Below are 13,876 nucleotides of genomic sequence, written 5' to 3'. Positions count from 1 at the left end.
CTACTACGACTACTACTACTCTTGCTGCTGCTGGTACTACTGTTGTCATTATCATGAAAATTGGAACCACTAGTATTACTGCTACTACTACTACTACTACTACTACTACTACTACTACTACTACTACTACTACTACTACTACTACTACTGCTACTACTGCTACTATTGTTGTTGCTGTTGTTGGTATTATTGTAACGATAATTATAATAACAGCAACAGAAACAGCAACAACAACAACAACAACAACAACAACTACTACTACTACTACTACTACTACTACTACTACTACTACTACTACTACTACTACTACATACTACTATACTACTACTACTACTACTACTACTACTACTACTACTACTACTACTACTAGTACTACTACTACTACTGCTACTACTACTGCTGCTGCTGCTGCTGCTGCTGCTACTGCTACTACTACTACTACTACTACTACTACTACTACTACTACTACTACTACTACTACTACTAACATTGTTGTTGCTGATGCTGTTGCTGGCACTACTACTACTACTACTACTACTACTACTACTACTACTACTATTACTACTACTACTACTACTATTTTTTTTAAGTAGGAGGGACACCGGCCAAGGGCAACAAAAATCTAATGAAAAAAAAAAAGCACACTAACATGCCGGTCCCCGAACAGGGTCCGAAGCGGTGCTCGAAAATTGAAGGATAAATGTCTTGAAACCTCCCACTTGAAGGAATTCAAGTCATGGGAAGGTGGAAATACAAAAGCAGGCAGGGAGTTCCAGAGTTTACCAGAGAAAGGGATGAATGATTGAGAATATTGCTTAATTTTTGCATTAGAGGAGTGGACAGGATAGGGATGAGAGAAAGAAGAAAGTCTTGTGCAGCGAGGCCGCGGGAGGAGGGGAGGCATGCAGTTAGCAAGAGCTGAAGAGGAATTAGCATGAAAATAGCGGTAGAAGATAGCAAGAGATGCAACATTGCGGCGATGAGAAAGAGGCTGAAGACAGTCAGTTAGAGGAAAGGAGTTGATGAGACGAAAAGCTTTTGATTCCATCCTGTCTAAAACAGCGGTATGAGTGGAACCCCCCCACACATGTGAAGCATACCCCATACATGGGCGGATAAAGCCCTTGTACAGAGATAGCAGTTGGGTTGGGGGGAGGAAAACTGGCGGAGACGTCTCAGAACACCTAACTTCAAAGAAGCTGTTTTATCTAGACGTGAGATGTGAAGTTTACAGTTTAGATTATAAGAAAAGGACAGACCGAGGATGTTTTATTGCAGAAGAGGGGAACAAATGAGTATCTTTAAAGATGGGATAGTTCTCTTTTTTTTTTTTATGTAGGAGGGACACTGGCCAAGGGCAACAAAAATCCTCCCCCCCCCAACAAAAAAAAACCACTGAGATGCCAGTTCCAGAAAAGGTTCCAAAGAAGTATTAAAAAAATGAAGGATAAGTGTCTTGAAATCTCCCTCTTGAAGGAATTCAAGTCATAGGAAGGTGGAAATACAGAAGCAGGCAGGGATTTCCAGAATTTACCTGAGAAAGGGATGAATGATTGAGAATACTGATTAGCTCTTGCATTAGAGAGGTGGATAGAATAGTGGTGAGAGAAAGAAGAAAGCCTTGTGCAGCGAGGCCTCGGGAGGAGGGGAGGCATGCAGTTAGCAAGATCAGAAGAGCAGTTAGCATGAAAATAGCGGTAGAAGACAGCTAGAGATGCAAAATAGCCGCGATGAGAAAGAGGCTGAAGACAGTCACTTAGAGGAGAGGAGTTGATGAGACGAAAAGCTTTTGATTCCACCCTGTCTAGAAGAGCGGTATGAGTGGAACCCCCAAGACATGTGAAGCATAATCCATGCATGGACAGATAAGGCCCCTGTACAGAGTTAGCAGCTGAGGGGGTGAGAAAAACTGGCGGAAACGACTCAGAACGCCTAACTTTATAGATGTTGTTTAGCTGGAGATGAGATGTGAAGTTTCCAGTTCAGATTATAAGTAAAGGACAGACTGAGGATGTTCGGTGTAGAAGAGGGGGACAGTTGAGTGTCACTGAAGAAGAGGGAATAGTTGTCTGGAAGGTTGTGTCGTGTTGATAGATGGAGCAAATGAGTTTTTGAGGCATTAAACAATACCAAGTTTGCTCTGCCCCGGTCAGAAATTTTAGAAAGATCAGAAGCCAAGCGTTCTGTTGCTTCCCTGCGTGAAATGTTTACTTCCTGAAGGGATGGACGTCTATGAAAAGATGAGGAAAAGTGCAGGGTGGTATTATCAGCACATAAGTGGATAGGACAAGAAGTTTTGGTTTAGAAAGTCATTGATGAATAATAAGAAGAGAGTGGGTGACAGGACAGAACCCTGAGGAACACCACTGTTAATGGATTTAGGAAAAGAACAGTGACCGTGTACCACAGCAGCAATAGAATAGACAAAAAGAAAACTTGAGGTGAAGTTACAGGGAGAAGGATAGAAACTGTGGGAAAGTAGTTTGGAAATCAAAGCTTTGTGCCAGACTATCAAAAGCTTTTGATATATCCAAGGCAACAGCAAAAGTTTCACCAAAATCTCTAAAAGAGGATGACCAACACTCAGTAAGGAAAGCCAGAAGATCACCAGTAGAGCGGCCTTGACGGAACCCATACTGGCGATCAGATAGAAGGTTGTGAAGTGATAGATATTTAAGAATCTTCCTGTTGAGGATAGATTAAAAAACTTTAGATAGGCAGGAAATAAAAGCAATAGGACGTAGTTTGAGAGATTAGAACGGTCACCCTTTTTAGGAACAGGCTGAATGTAGGCAAACCTCCAGCAAGAAGGAAAGATAGATGTTGACAGATAAAGTTGAAAGAGTTTGACTAGTCAAGGTGCAAGCACGGAGGCACAGTTTCGGAGAAAAATAGGAGGGATCCCCATCAGGTCCATAAGCCTTCTGAGGGTTTAGGCCAGCAAGGCATGGGAAACATCACTGCAAAGAATTTTAATAGGTAGCATGAAGTTGTCAGAGGGTGCAGGAAAGGGAGGAAGAAGCCCTGAATCGTCCAAGGTAGAGTTTTTTTTGCAAAGGCTTGAGCGAGGAGTTCAGCTTTAGAGATAGATGTGATAGCAGTGGTGCCATTTGGTTGAACTAAAGGAGGGAAAGAAGAAGAAGCAAAGTTATTGGAGATATTTTTGGCTAGATGCCAGAGTTCACGAGGGGAGTTAGATATTGAAAGATTTTGACACTTTCTATTAATAAAGGAGTTTTTGGTTAGTTGGGGCTTGTTTGGATGTTGGACTTCACATCGTTCCTGGCACAAATACAAAGTGTATGAGATTGTGGTGATGGAAGGCTCAAGTACCACCTCTATCATGTATAACACGAGTACAGGTTGTGTTAAACCAAGGTTTGGAAGGTTTAGGTCGAGAAAAAAAGTGAGTAATGTACGCCTCCATACCAGACACTATCACCTCTGTTATGCACTCGGCACACATAGACGGGTCTCTGTCATGGAAGCAGAAGTCATTCTAAGGAATATCAGCAGAATACCTCCTCAGGTCCCCACAGGGATTAGAGTGATAAGACAAGATGAGATTATGATCAGAGAAGCCCAATGGAGAAGAGAGAATAACAGCATAGGCAGAAGGATAAGAGGTTAGGAAAAGGTCAAGAATGTTGGGCGTATCTCTAAGACGGTCAGGAATACGAGGAGGGTGTTGCACCAGTTGCTCTAGGTCGTAGAGAATAGCAAAGTTGAGAGCTAGTTCACCAGGATGGTCAGTGAAGGGAGAGGAAAGCCAAAAGCTGGTGGTGAACACTGAAGTCTCCAAAAATGGAGATCTCCGCAGAAGGGAAGAGAGTCAGAATGTGCTCCACTTTGGAAGTAGTCAAAGAATTCTTATAGTCAGAGGAATTAGGTGAGAAGTACTCGTATACAGCACAGATAAATTTAGTTTGAGAGTGACTCTGTAGTCGTATCCAGATGGTGGAAATCTCGGAAGATTCAAGAGCGTGGGCACAAGAGTAGGTTAAGTCGTTGCGCACATAAACGCAACATCCAGCTTTGGATTGAAAATGAGGATAGAGAAAGTAGGAGGGAACAGAAAAGGGGCTACTGTTAGTTGCCCCAGACACCTGTGTTTCAGTGAGGAAAAGAAGATGAGTTTTAGTAGAGGAGAGGTGGTGTTCTACAGACTGAAAATTAGATCTAAGACCACGAATGTTGCAAAAGTTGAAGAAAAGTTGAGGGGGTATCAAGACACTTAGGATCGATACTAGAAGACCAGTCCGACCTGGGGACATTTGTGGTCCATTTGTGGTACTACTACTACTATTTCTACTATTACTACTACTACTACTACTACTACAACTACTACTACTACTACTACTACTACTACTACTACTACTACTAACTACTACTACTACTACTACTACTACTACTACTACTACTACTACTACTACTACTACTACTACTACTACTATTGTTGTTGGTATCATTGTAACGATAATTACAACAACATCATCAACAAAAACAACAATAATAACAACAACAACAACTGCTACTACTACTACTACTGCTTCTACTACTATTACTACAACTACTGCTACTACTACTGTTACTACTACTACTATTACTACTACCACTACTGCTACTACTACTGCTACTACTACTACTACTACTAGAATAACAGCAACAACAACAACAACTACTACTACTACTACTAGTACTACTACTACTACTACTACTACTACTACTACTACTGCTACTGCTACTGCTACTGCTGCTGTTGCTGCTGCTGCTGCTGCTGTTGCTACTGCTGCGTTGCTACTACTCTTTCTACTATTACTACTATTACTATTACTACTACTACTACTACTACTACTACTACTACTACTACTACTACTACTACTACTACTACTATAATTACTACTACTACTACTGCTGTTGCTGCTGCTGCTGCTACTAGAACTACCATTGTTGTTGTTGCTGCCACCGTTACCAGTGTTACAGGCCCCTTAGGTAGAATACCCATACAAGTGCTTGACAGTCACGTTGGAAAGGAAACAGTAACAACTCAAACGTTTTTTTTCCTTATGAGTAACAGATAAGCATTGCCTTTCCTGTGTGTGCTTGTGCAGGAGCGCGCGCGCGCGCGCGCTTTTGTGTGTGTGTGTGTGTGTGTGTGTGTGTGTGTGTGTGTGTGTGTGTGTGTGTGTGTGTGTGCGTGTGTGCGCACATTCTCTCTCTCTCTCTCTCTCTCTCTCTCTCTCTCTCTCTCTCTCTCTCTCTCTCTCTCTCTCTCTCTCTCTCTCTCTCTCATTTCCTTCCTTTAATTTTTTTTTATGTACTGCATCACTCATATTTGTTTGTTTCTTTGTTTATTTGTTTGTTTGTGTGATTATTTGTTATGAACATGAGTCCCCATTTGTCTATTTTTCAATGAATTTCTTAACTTTTTTGCTTTGTCTTTCTTTTATCCATTAATTTTATTTATTTATCTGTTATCGTGTTTTTTTTCTTTTGCCCATATCATTAGCTATTCCTTTCACTTCTCTCTCTCTCTCTCTCTCTCTCTCTCTCTCTCTCTCTCTCTCTCTCTCTCTCTCTCTCTCTCTCTCTCTCTCTACATCCGCTGGACATGCAGAGGCACCACGGGATGTCCTGCCCATGACGTCCTTCATCACGTCATTTTATACTCTTTCCTCGCTCCCCACGCGGTGCAACCTGGAATTAACAGCGTCCGGTTAATGTTTGGGGGTCGTGATGGTGGTGGTGGTGGTGGTGGTACTAGCTCACTGGATTTAGGTAAGAGGAGAAACCTTCACCTTTTCTAATCTTTATTGTCATCAGTCTCTTGCTTTAGACTAATTAATATATTTAGATTATGATTAAAAACTTCTTTTCTTCTTTGCAATGGCTCATTAGGGAGCTTTAAAAGATGATTAATCATAAGATTTAGGTAAGAGCAATAACATTCATCTTTTAACAGCTTTACTTTCCTCAATCTTTCAATCTAGACTAGGATATGTGTGTGGGTTATAATAAAGCACATTATTCTTTCTTTGTGTTCGTGTTTAGTGTCATTAGGGAACTTTGAAAGATTAAATAAATACTTACACAACTTTACTCTCCAGAATCTCTTAATCTAGACTAGGTAATGTGTGTGCGTTATCACAGGCAGCTTCGTTCTTGGTTTGCGTTCTTTCTTGTTTAGTGTCGAGTCATTAGGAAACTTTAAAAGAAGATTAGAAAGATTTATGAATGAAGATGACAGGTAGAAATAGACATGTTTCATACAGGACTGCCACGTGTAGGACTGACGGTTTCTTTCAGATTCCCTAATTTTATTATGTTTTATATTCTTGTGGTTATACTTCGGAGTGGATGGTCTGTTAGGTAATTACGTTTTTGCTTGGTGAATAAGGAGGAGGGTGTCAGCTGAAGTACCTGCGGCACATTAATAATTAAGTGCGTGTTGTGTGTTATGTTTTTTTTTTTTTTCTATGTAGGAGGTACACCAGCCAAGGACAACAAAAATGAAAAAAAAAAAAACTCACTAAGATACCGGTCCCTGAATAGGATCCAAAGCTGTAGTAAAAAGGACAAATGTCCTCTTGAAGGAGTTCGTCATAGAAAGTGGAAATACAGAAGCAGGCAGTTTACCAGAAACGGAGTTTAGCGGAAAAATGAATGAATGATTGAGAATACTGGTTAACTCTTGCATTAGAGAGGTGAACAGAATAGGGGTGAGAAAAGAGGAAAGTCTTGAGCAGCGAGGCCGCGGGAGGAAGGAAAGCATGCAGTAAACCAGATCAGAAGAGCAGTTACTATGAAAATACCGGTAGAAGATAGCAAGAGATACAACATTGCAGCGATGAGAAAAAGGCTGAAGACAGTCAGTTAGAGGAGAGAAGTTGATGAGACGAAAACCTTTTGATTCCACTCTGTCTAGAAGAGCGGTATGAGTGGAACCCCCTCCAGACATGTGAAGCATACTCCATACATGGATGGATAAGGCCCTTGTACAGAGTTAGCAGCTGGAAGGGTGAGAAGAACCGGCGGAGACGTCTCAGAACACCTAAATTCAAAGAAGCTATTTTAACTAAAGATGAGATGTGAAGTTTCTAGTTTACATTATGAATAAAGGATAGACCGAGGATGTTCAGTGTAGAAGAGGGGGACAGTTGAGTGTCATTGAAGAAGAGGGTATAGTTGTCTTGAAGATTGTGTCGAGTTGATAGATGGAGGAATTGAGTTTTTGTGGTATTGAACACTACTAAGTTTGCTCTGCCTTATTCAGAAATCTTAGAGAAATCAGATGTCTTGCGTTCTGTGGTTTCCCTGCGTGAACTGTTTACTTCCTGAAGGGTTGGACGTCTACGAAAAGTCGTGGAAAAGTGCAGGATGGTATCATCAGCGTAGGAGTGGATAGGAAAATAAGTTGGGTCTAGAAGATCATTAATGAATGAAAGGAAGAGAGTGGGTGACAGGAAAGAACCCTGAGGAACACCACTATTAATAGATTTAGGAGAAGAACGGTGACCGTCTACCACAGCAGCAATAGAACGGTCAGAAAGGAAACTTGACATGAAGTTACAAAGAGAAGCATAAAAGCCTTAAGAGGGTAGTTTGGAAATCAAAGCTTTGTGCCAGACTCTATCGAAAGCTTTTGATGTGTCTAAGGCAACAGCAAATGTTTCACCAAAGTCTCTAAAAGAGGATGACCAAGACTCAGTAAGGAAAGCCAGAAGATCGCCAGTAGAGCTGCCTTGACGAAAGCCTAGATGATGCGCTCGGCACACATAGACGGGTCTCTGACACGGAAGAAGTAGTCATTACTGGCGACCAGATAGAAGGTTGTGAAGTGATAGATGTTTAAGAATCTTCCTGTTGAGGATATATTAAATCTTTAGATGAGCAGGAAATTAAAGCAATAGGACGGTAGTTTGAGGGATTAGAACGGTCACCCCTTTTAGGAACGGGCTGAATGTAGACAAACTTCCATCAAGAAGGAAAGGTAGATGTTGACAGAGTTAAAGAAGTTTAACTAGGCAAAGTGCAAGCATGGAGGCAGAGTTTCGGAAAACAATAGGAGTGACGCCATCAAGTCCATAAGCCTTTTGAGGGTTTATGACAGCGAGGGCATGGAAAACATCCCTGTGAAGAATTTTAATAGGTAGCATGAAGTAATCAGAGGGTGCAGGAGAGAGAAGAACTAGCACTGAATTGTCCAATGTCCAAGGACTAGCACTGAATCGTTCACTTTCTATTAAAGAAGGAGTTTTTGCCTAGTTGGAGAACATACTTGGCATGGTTCCAGGCAGAAATATAAAGTGCATGAGATTTTGGTGATGGAAGGCTCAAGTACCTTTTGTGGGCCACCTCTCTATCATGTATAGCATGAGAACAAGCTGTGTTAAACCAAGGTTTGGTTTAGGTGAATAAAAAGAGTGAGAAATGTATGCCATCATGTCAGACATTATCACCTCTGTTATGCGCTTGGCACATATAGACGAGTCTCTGACACGGAAGAAAAAAAAAAAAAACAGCAAAATACCTCCTCAGATCCCCCAACTAGCAGAGGCAAAACGCCAGAGGCACCTCCGCTTAGGGGGATCCTGAGGAGGGATTGGAGCGATAGGACAATATACAGATATGAGATTGAGATATGAGATTAAAAAGACCAACGGGGAAGGTAGGGTAACAACATAAGCAGGATTAGAGGTTAGGAAAAGGTCAAGAATGTTGGGTGTATCTCCAGGACGGTCAGGAATATGAGTAGGGTGTTGCACCAATTGCTCTAGGTCGTGGAGGGCAGCAAAGTTAAAGGCTAGTTCACCATGATGGTCAGTAAAGGGGGAGGAAAGTCAAAGCTGGTGGTGAACATTGAAGTCTCCAAGAATGGAGATCTCTGCAAAAGGGAAGTGTCAGAATGTGCTCCACTTTGGAGGTTAAGTAGTTAAAGAATTTCTTATAGTCAGAGGAATTAGGTGAGAGGTAAACAGCACAGATAAATTTAGTTTGAGAGTGACTCTGTAGTAGTAGCCAGATGTTGGAAAACTCGGAAGATTCAAGAGCGTGGCCACGAGAGCAGGTTAAGTCGTTGCGCAAATAGATGCAACATCCAGCTTTGGACTGAAAATGAGGATAAAGTAGGAGGGAATAGAAAAATGGCTACTGTCAGTTGCCTCAGACACCTGTGTTTCAGAGAGGAAAAGATGAGGTTTAGTAAAGGAGAGGTGGTGTTCTACATATTAAAAAATAGATCTAAGACCGCGAATGTTGCAGAAATTAATGAAGAAAAAGTTGCAGGGGGTGTCAAGACACTTAGGGCCGATACCAGAAGAGCAGTCCGACCTGTGGACATTTGTAGTCCCCTCCCCAGATGGGAACTCCGAGGCTGGTGTAGGAGTCGCCATGATAATTTTGAATTTTGAGGGAAGGATGTGTGTGTAATTAGGTGCTTGTAGTTTTGTATAAAGGAAGAGAGTTGTCTTTAGAGGGCAGGCTGTGACTGCCCCCTTGTGTTGTGTTCAGTGAGATCACAGCTGGGTTTAATCATAATTTCACAGCACCTCCCGATCCAGTGCTTTAAACCTCAATGGGAGTAATTATCGTTTCGGCAGGTGCCTACTGCCTCCTCCTGTTGATATAGTTAGTTGTTATTGTTGTGATTGTGGTAGTGGTACTTTGTTATTGTTGTTGTTGTTTTTGTTTTTGTGGTTGTTGCTGTTGTTGTTGTTGTTGCTGTTGTTGTTGTTGTTGTTGTTGTTGTTGTTGTTGTTGTTGTTGTTGTTGTTGCTGTTGTTGTTGTTATTTAGTTGCTTTTTATTATCAATGTCATCATCATCATCATCATCATCGTCGTCGTCGTCATCGTCTTCATTAATTTCCTATCATATTCAGTTTTTTTTATTATTCTTAATTCTGTCATTATTCCCATAACCTCCTCCTCCAATACTACAATACTGCTACTACTGATGCTGCTGCTGCTGCTGCTGCTGCTGCTGTTGTTGTTTCTGGTGCTGCTACTACTACTACTATTACTACTACTACTACTACTACTACTACTACTACTACTACTACTACTACTACTACTATTACTGCTTCTACTACTACTATGTGTCTACTATGCGTCGCTTAGTAGCGTTGTCTTTGACTTTTGACATTTACTCCTACCACTACTATTACTACTGCTGCTACTACTACTACTACTACTACTACTACTACTACTACTACTACTACTACTACTACTACTACTACTACTACTGCTACTACTACTACTACTATTATGTATCTACTATGCGTTGCTTCGTAGGGTTGTCTTTGACTTTTGACATTTACCGGCGACAGAACAATAGGTGAGCGTGGTGGTTGTGGTGGTGGTGGACAAGTGCAGGTGTGGATGGCAGCTGCGGTTTTTAGGAAATGCCATGAGAGACATAACCCGGATGATGAAAGAAAGAACGGGAGAAGGAGGAGGAGGAGGAGGAGGAGGAGGCCGTGGTGGTAGATAGATAGATAAAACAGAGAGAGAGAGAGAGAGAGAGAGAGAGAGAGATTGACCACATAATTATACAAAAATCCAAAAGTAATAAGAATACAAAAGTACAAAGTCAAGAACAAAAACAGCATGATGATGTCAATTATCATGGCAGTGATTATGATGATGATAACAGTGACGAAAGGTCGGAAGAGGAAGGGGAAGAGGAAAAGGAAGAGCCACAACATAAACATCACCATCAGCTTCAGTAGGAAAAGGAAGCGGAAAGGAAGGAATGTGGAATGGTAACAACAATGATACACGTAGAAGAGAGAGAGAGTTAAAAATAATGAAAATCGCAATCATACTGGGAAGACAAAAAAAAAAATAAAAAAAATAGAAAGGAAAAAACATAACACACACACACACACACACACACACACACACACACACACACAGAGAGACTTTCTGAGGAAATGCTTTAGGGATCGTAATTTTCTAGGAACGGAAGTCACCACACCTTAAACCGTGTCGAGAAGGAGGAAGAGGAGGAGGAATACATAATCATACAAGTATATGGACAAAATGACCGGAAATCCTTGTATCTGTAACCACGATGTCCACTGATTTCCCATGAAGCACAGTACGTCGTTATTCATGGTTGTTGAGACTTGAAAATGTCTCCATTATTTTTATAATGATGATGATGACGACGATGATGATGATGATGATGATGATGATGATGATGATGGTGATGATGATGATGATGATGATGATGATGATGATGATGATGATGATGATGATGGTGATTATTATTATTATTATTATTATTATTATTATTATTATGTATTTGTTATTGTTGTCAATGGTGGTGTTTATATTGTTGTTGTTATTGTTGCTGTTGTTTTTGTTGTTGTTGTTGTTGTTGTTGTTGTTGTTGTTGTTGTTGTTGTTGTTGTTGTTGTTGTTGTTGTTGTTGTTGCTGATGTTGTTGTTGTTGTTGGTGGTGGTGGTGGTGGTGGTGTTTATGTTGTTGTTATACAGTCATCATCATTATCATCACCATCATCATCATCATCATCATCATCATCTTCTTCTTCTTCTTCTTTCTACCCTACCATTGTCACCATCACAATTATTATTTAATATTAATGATACTGATGACAGTAACACCACAGGAGCAGGACGGGGTAGAATATGGGGAAGACGGGGCCAAGCGGGGCGTGGCTGGGCGGATAGGAGTGTAGAGCGACCCGGAACCAGTAAGAATGGGGTGGGGAGGAAGTGAATTGCTATCTGGAATGTCTCACCCAGGACGAGGCTGGAAGGGACGGAAGAGCTGAGGAGGCTAGGAGGAATCCCTGGGCTCGGGGCGTGATGTGCGGGGCGGAAGAGGAAGTGGAGTGGTGAAAACCCTGCTAATTGAGGATCATATTCTGAAACACTTCTGCGCCTCCCCTATACTGTGTTTAGAAGGCTCGAGTTGAACATGAGTTTTTAAGCATTTTTTGTTTTTTGTTTCTAGTGACAGATTAACAAGATTTCTACTCTATTAACAGGAGAAAACTTGAGAGCCCGGTGAATCATCTCTGTGGCCTTTAAAAACAGTCTTCGTTAGAGAACAGAGCGTTTCAGAATACGGACCTTAGGACCATATTCTGAAACACTCCTGATCACACCCGATTACTTTCAAAAGTCTTTAGTTGAAGTGACACAAGTTTAAGTCTTTATGCTTGTAGTGATATATTATTAACAAAATTTCTGTATTATTAACAGGAGACGTACTCTTGAAAACTCGGCAAATCATATCTGTGGCCTTTGCAAATAGTCATGGTAAGAAAGCAGTGGTCCAGAATACATGCCTTACTCTATGCAGATCGGTGCAGAGAGGAGCGAGACCACCATATGGGAGAAGCAAAGACAAAATTTCCCATTCACGCCGCCATTCACACGTACATGTCCCATCACCTTGAGTTTTCTTACTTCCCTTTAACACCTTATCGGGGAGCAGGGAGCGGACGCATGTTTTCCAGCCCCCATTGTTGCTGGTGTTATTCTGTGATCGATTCCTCTTCCTCTTCTTTCTCCTACTCTTCTTCCGATATTTCTTTACTGGTTTGTTTGTTCCTGCTACTTTTCTCTATGATTTTTATGCACCTACTATTTTTCTTATTTTATGTAGTGGTGGTGGTGGTGGTGGTGGTAGTGGTGACAATAGTAGTAGTAGTAGTAGTAGTAGTAGTAGTAGTAGTAGTAGTAGCAACAGCAGCAGCAGCAGCAGCAGCAGCAGTAGTAGTAGTAGTAGTAGTAGTAGTAGTAGTAGTAGTAGTGATGGTGGTAGCGGTAGTGTTTATGACGATAGTAGTTGTTGTTGCTGCTGTTATCACTGTAGTTACTGTTACAGCAGCCATTGTTGTAACAATAATTCTTGCTTTATGTTAGTTATATGGGAATGTTGAGCTTGAAGATAATAATAGTAGTAGTACTACTACTACTACTACTAGTCTATTACTACTACTACTACTACTACTACTACTACTACTAGTAGTAGTAGTAGTAGTAGTAGTAGTAACGAGGTAATAAATTCTTTAAGCTGCGAAGCAAGTTGAAGGACCTTCCCCTAGCGGTTCTAATTTTTTAGACGCGTCACAGGCCTGTTCATACAGAGCCAGCCTGCACACGCCACGCCAAGTGTCGCGCAGCCGTGATGGTTGCGGCGAGTGACATGTTGCTATAAATGACTCTGTGTTTTCAATATGTGGATTTTTATCTTTTGTATTATGATTACACTATCGTTTTCAGAAAACTTTTTCCTACTTAATGTAATAATATATTTCAGCATTCAATGGTTAACTGTGATTAACTGTTGAAAATAGCGAGCATAAGTAAAACATGTTAAAAACACTTTTCAACATGTTCACAGTTCAACTCATGATAATGCCATTTTCTTTTCTGATTCTACAGTCATTGCTGAGTTTGATGGTGCCAACCAAAATTGGCTATCCCGTATATAAAAGGAGTTATGACATTTAATTTGCGCATTTTGTGCGCTCGATAAGTCGAAATATGCAAAACACGGCAAACGGTGGGTCTGACGAAGAAATGTCATAAAATAAGAAAGATGCGCCGTCAAAAGTTACGTATGCGGTGGTGATTCCGAGACTGAAATCGCAATCATTTATATGCGATGGACAGCAAAAGGTGCTCGTTGTACCTTACAGGGGCCAGCCGGATCGGTGGGTTGTAGAGATGAGTGGTAACAAAATTAGAACCTCCTCGGTCCGCTCGGGGAGTAGTAGTAGTAGTAGTAGTAGTAGTAGTAGTAGTAGTAGTAGTAGTAGTAGTAGTAGTAGTAGTAGTAGTAGTAGTAGTAGGAGCAGTAACAGTAATAGCAGTAGCATCAGTAATAGTATCAGTAGC

At 41.1% G+C, this 13,876-nt stretch overlaps 1 long non-coding RNA gene across 1 annotated transcript in view; it reads right to left on the bottom strand.

Moving 5' to 3' along the window:
* Positions 1-293: 293 nt before the first annotated feature.
* Positions 294-13,876, bottom strand: part of LOC135102130 (uncharacterized) — a 46,780-nt gene continuing 33,197 nt past the window's right edge. Inside the window, exon 4 of the long non-coding RNA XR_010269534.1 lies at positions 294-5,697. This is a non-coding gene — a long non-coding RNA (uncharacterized LOC135102130). The remainder of the gene's footprint in view (positions 5,698-13,876) is intronic.

Source organism: Scylla paramamosain, chromosome 7 (genome assembly GCF_035594125.1).
Source record: "Scylla paramamosain isolate STU-SP2022 chromosome 7, ASM3559412v1, whole genome shotgun sequence".
Taxonomy (NCBI): Eukaryota; Metazoa; Arthropoda; class Malacostraca; order Decapoda; family Portunidae; genus Scylla; species Scylla paramamosain.
This window is presented reverse-complemented; position numbering and strand designations above follow the sequence as displayed.